Source organism: Idiotropiscis lumnitzeri, chromosome 2 (assembly GCF_059441095.1).
Source record: "Idiotropiscis lumnitzeri isolate Australia: NSW breed Sydney's pygmy pipehorse chromosome 2, RoL_Ilum_1.0, whole genome shotgun sequence".
Classification (NCBI taxonomy): Eukaryota; Metazoa; Chordata; class Actinopteri; order Syngnathiformes; family Syngnathidae; genus Idiotropiscis; species Idiotropiscis lumnitzeri.
Window position 1 is genome coordinate 17,362,997 of NC_142392.1, and position 5,862 is coordinate 17,368,858.

The following is a 5,862-nucleotide window of genomic DNA, read 5'->3' on the forward strand; positions in this document are numbered from 1 at the left end:
AAGTAATTAAATAAATACAAAAAGAAGTAATTGAATAAATACAAAAATAATGGCTGGGGAATAAAAAATAAGTTTTAATAATAATTTGTTTTGTTGTTATAACATGAATTTCACTCTCTCTCTCTCTACCCATATATATATATATATATATATTATTATTATTATTTTTTTTAAAGCATTTTTGAAGGTGCGCCGCTACTTCGCACTTTTTTTTTAAGCATTTTTGAAAGTGCGCCGCTACTTCGCGGATTTTCAGTTTTCGCGGGTGGTCTCGGTCCCCATTAACCGCGATAACCGAGGGTTCACTGTATATCAAAAGTCCCCTCATAACATGATAATTCATCATATTCCTGTCATTTCCATCTTAAAATGTCGTTCCATTAATTGAATTACCGTAGTCCATCCGTCCCCAAACTGAAGTATGGAACATTAGATGTTTTGTTTTTTTTCGTTTTGCATGACCTTTAACCTTGCATGTTCTGTTTCAACAAAATTGTATCTCTTACCAGTTTCCCTGTTTCATGAGTTGCTGCCGAGCCAAAAAGGAGGAGTTCAGAGAGGAATTTCACCCTCAGGGGCAATCCCAAACTTTTGTTTCCAGGACATTGTAACACACTGGGCTGGTTTGTTGTTCTCCTTATTGCAATTTTACTGCATTCAGTCTTCCTCGAGACTGAATACGTTCTAGTGTTTGCCAAATAGTTAATCCTAGTTTCTCACTTTAGCTTTTCACAGTCAAGATATGGACTTTTTCAAATGCACAATCACTTCATTGAGGTCTAATTATCAATTGTTTACCATAGTCAGACTTTTGCCGTCAAAGAGACCTGTTCCTGAACCATATGTTCACGTTTTCATCACTCAGGGCTTTTCCGTGTTGACAAATCAGATTCCACGGAACATGCATTCATTCTTTTATGATCTTAGATTTCTCTATTTAAATGGTGACAAAATTATAATTATTTTAACAGAATTTAATAAAAACGTCCACAAGCATAGAATGGATGTTTGGTTGGTGTTAGATGAACGGATATTAGGAGACTTAATTTTTTAGACAAACATCGATTATGAATGAACATGTCCTTTCAATGTATTTAACTTTGCCACGTCTTACCTTCACCCTCACTGTTCATAACAAAAAATATTTTCTTGTCAAATAAATATGCTTATATAAACTCAAGAAATTCCAAGTTTTGTTTTGAATTAAGTCACATAATTATACATGCATGGTTTGACACATGTTGTTCATATGTATAGTGTTGGGGCCGCAACTAATGATTGCCTGTTTGTCCTTTACAAAAATAGTTTAGAATTGAATTGTTACCAATTATTTGATTAATCAGTTGTTGGAATTCATTCATAGTCATGTTGACCCTTGCCCTTGGAAACATATTTTGAGTGATCAGTGTAGTTTTGAAACATGATGACATGACAAACTTAATTTCTTTAACAACATATAAAAACTGGAATATGTAAAATGTTAAATAATCAGTTCAAATTTTAAACTGGGAAAAAAAACACGGAGTTTATGGTTATTCTTTGGCATCCATTTTCTGCACTAATTTAATTTAGCAAAAACAAATGTTCAGCAAACCGGCAAGTAAAAGGCAATATTTAAAAATAAAACGACAATAACCTTGAACTCATTTCCCCAAACAACTTAATGTTGTGATGCATATTTTTAACGATAGAAAGTCGTTCTTCACAAAGCAAATGAGAGTAAGACGGGTACAAACCTGCTTTGTGTAGCACAACACGAGGCTGCTTCCAACCTTCGCCCAGCAGTTGAAGATGTTGCTCGTTCTCTTCTTTTATTCCACAAAGTTCCTCTTTGTACTTGGGTATCGTTCTTGCACACATTTTCAAACGCCAATCTCAACAAATCCGCACTTGATCTCTGCTTGGCGATAACTCGTGTGCTTCTCTTTGTTCGACGAGACGAATGAAAGATGGCGTCGTTTTTTTCCTTCGAGAAAATGGCAGTCTGTTCGGCACGAAAGCGGAAGAACAGGCCACACCCCGCTGTGATATGATTGGCTGCTGGCTGTGTGGAGCACTGTCACCAACTCACCGACAGATGTCACCATTTGCGATGCAAATCATCGTTATCTTCTTCTAAACATAGGAAAGCGTACGATTTGAACCGGATGGAAATGACCAAACATTTTAGTTCCCAAATATGAACTTGAGAGATGTATTGAATTTTACTTTTGTTGCTGGTTTTGTTTTCACATCTGACACCATGTTGTTGGTTGGACAGTATTCCAAATGTATTTCTCTATTATTAACAGTTGACATGATAAAGTGAAACTTTATGTCAACATATTGACCTTTTTACAGGGTTTTTCGCCAGCGACGTGGTTGCGAATTTTAAATTAAAATACATCACTGTTTTATTCTCTAAATGTTAGAGTCTTAAAAAATGATTTCAGTGTTTATAACTTAACTAACTTAAATATTCCATTATTCGTTTCAGTATTCATTAAACTACAGTGATTCATTATTTATTTCAAGATTCATTGAACTGTTTTAGTAATAATTTAGTATTCAATGTTTAATCGTGACTGTATTTACTTTTTCAATATTTGTGTCACTATTTTGTTCAATCTTAATATTATGGACAATTATTTTGCAAGTAAGGTTTTTGTTATTTATTGTGGCCACCTGCTTTTGAAGGAAGTGCCTTTCGCTTCTTGTACTCGAGGATTCTTTGTGAAGCCAAAACAACACGACCTTGACTGATAAGTAGGCTCAACGCAGAAAAAGTATCTTTTTGTTTTAAGATTACACAGTTCCTGTCAAATAAATCTTCATCTTCCTGTGTGCATCAGTATCTTCCCACGCACTTCTCCCACTGAGATTACTCTGCAGACTGACCCAAAAGACAATTTATTTTCCAGACTATCTCATTGATCTTCCCTTACTGATGAAAATTCCACAACAATCTGGGGTCAGACGTGGGATAGCTGAATATCCGCCGGTGAAATTCAGGGATGCTGGCAGGTAACCTCCGGGGTTCAATTAAGACAGCAGCAGCAACGAACAGCGTGATGCGAATCATCTCGTCCGTGGTGACAACCAGCGTTGACTCCAGTCGCCATCAAGTTGCCAACTCCTGACATACTAAAGCCATTGAGAGAAACTGAGACTATTTGCGTTTCTCTTTCTGGTTCTTTTTATAGTTCAACTTCTAGTTCAGTTTTTCACCTTTTCACACGGCGTAATGAAGGCCAGTTGAGCAAGTGGAACAAGTGATTTTATTGATGATTGTGGAAGGAACCGATATCATCAGCACCGTTTCTTCTCACACCTTTTCCATTAGGTACGATTTAAAAGACAACTGAAAAGCATAACGTTAAAAAATGTTGTTCCAGGCAAAGGCAATTAATTTCATTTCAATGTTTGATGTAAACACAAAAAAATCATCATCACTCAGACACAATGCACTGATCACATTGGCCTTGTGTCAATAAAAGAGCTTTGAAAATTCAATATATCATATTTTCTAAATCACATTTACATCTTACCACAAAGAGTCAGTTCCTTCAGGTTTTTTTTTGGTGTCTTTTTAAGCTTCAAGGATCGCTGCTATTCTCGTAGGGCTGGGCAATAAACCGAAAATTTACCGTGATCGAAATTGAATAAAATCATTTTGCCCATGTCGATTAATTCGGTGTTTAAAAAAAAAAAGAAGTCCTTTTAGTCTGCAGCTATGTTCATGCCCCTGAAAGACGGCTTGAGCGGCTGTAGTCATGTGACTCCACCCAGCTGAACAAGAAAGAAAACTGACGACGCGGTCGTAGCTGGCGATTCAAATCCAGAAGCAGCTGACACGGCTGAAGACGAAGTAACGTTAGTTGAAGTTGTTCCAGTTGTGCTTGTCCCGAAAAGAAATTCGACATCTGTCGTTTGGAAATGTTTTGGGTTCCATATAGACGATGTTTGAGCAAAAGAACATGAACTACAGAGTGCGTCAGAAGCACCCAAAACAGCGCATCCAACCTTTTCTTTTTCACCACCCACAACACAACCATGCTGTTGACTTGGAGCTTGTGCTAAAAGTTCAAAGTGAGAAGCAAGGTTCGACAAGTGACAACAGCCCATAACGGAGGCGACACCATACGAGATAACGTCTCAGAAGTGGACGCGATAGCCTAGCATATAGCTTAAGATATAGCTCCTCTAGTTACAGTGGAGCGCACAGGATTTAAACGCCTCATGAACGTAGCCAACAAGAGGCACGGAAATATTTGTCGCAAACAGCACTTCCTTATATGGACAACATCGGGACGGGAGCGTAGACATGTCGAGCATTTTGCATCCACATCCGACTTGTGGTCGAGTCGCAACATGGATCCCTGTTTGAGCCTGACTGTGCATGACGTAGACGACAAGCAGCGACCGCGCATCACTCGAGACGGCACATTTTCCTGATGAAGCACACTTGTTTATTTGGCACTAGCATTCCATTGACATTTTTTCATTCTATTTAGCATTTTGTTTACAGGCGACTAGCTCCTTTGCACATGGCATTATTTATATTGTTTACAAGATACCTTTACACAAATTTAGGCCTATGTGTAACCCATGTTTGGCTCAGCCTTTTTTTATTCCTATTCTTATTTTCTGTTAATGTGATTTTTTCTTAGCGCTGTTACTATTTCCTACGGACCTAGAACGCACCGCAGCGTTGAGATGACGTCTCATCTCGTACGAGAGACGTAGAGAACTTTCTAGCATTTTGTTTCATGCGAGTTGAAGGAGAAAGGCTCTGAATAGACCATACTGGTCCGTTGAACTTTTTTGTGTGAACTGTGAGCGAATGGAGTTCAAATCCTGTGGTGTTTTCTTGCCAAGGAAATTCGATTTATTTTGAGACTATCGATCCTGGTGAGTTTTTTGTCGAATGTGCCTAATTAACATTCCTGTGTCAATATATCTCATGATGTTTAACTGAAAAAAACAGTCAGGATGAAGGTTTGTGAACGTTGAGATTGTTATTAGCTAATGGTGAGATATAACTGAAGAAATTAAAGCATTGTAAACTATTTTACTCGCACATGCCTTCCTAGCAAGTGTACTACCTAGTGAGATAAGCTAACAGGCTCACGAAGGACTCCATGTGTGTTCGATACACGTATTTTCTTTTATTCTATTTAATTTTTTTTCACTGGACGATTGTTGCACTGTTGTTTTTGGGGCCACATTGAATGATTGCTCTGCACGTTTCGTGCAGGCTGTTTTTTCTGGGACTAAAAGAATCGTCTAAAGCTTGAACTGCACCGGCAGTGGATTGGATACTTCCTAGGACGCCGGCGAGTGACGTTGGATTCCCGTGGCCACCTATTTCCCTGGAGGGTGGTAGGACCGTCAAGAGGATTTTTTTTGGACAAATCTTTTTTTCCTTTTTTTTTGTTTTTTCTGAGATCTCAGACATTTTTTTTGTGGGTCAGATCTGACACCAATTTTGACACAAACTAACACGAATATATGTTTAAAGAGAGATTGAATGTTCTGAATATTGGGGAGTTTGGGATATATAAATACAACTGTTCACATATTCCTGTTAATTGTTCTAAGTGTGTCTTGTTTCTATTGGAGGTTTATTATTGCTCTAAGTAGAGTTGCTGCCGCCAATCTCCCTGCGACCCAAGATGGATGAGTCTTGAGTTGAATACTTACGAATAATTGGTACACTAAAAAAAATTCAGATTTATTTTACTTGGCTTGAGTGTGACGCTGCTTAGTTCAATTGTGGTGGTTACACAAATTGTGGCGAGCCAGCCAGGAGATTGGCATAGTGGCTTTTGTTACCTCCAACCCATAAGATACGCTTATTTGTAACTTATATCTCTGGAAAAA

General features: G+C 38.0%; 1 long non-coding RNA gene across 1 annotated transcript; it reads left to right on the forward strand.

Annotated features, from left to right (window-relative positions):
• Window positions 1-4,497: 4,497 nt before the first annotated feature.
• LOC148341851 (uncharacterized) lies at window positions 4,498-5,570 on the forward strand. Its single transcript, XR_015839718.1, has 2 exons — window positions 4,498-4,890; window positions 5,237-5,570. It is a non-coding gene; the product is annotated as an uncharacterized LOC148341851 (long non-coding RNA).
• Window positions 5,571-5,862: the final 292 nt, after the last annotated feature.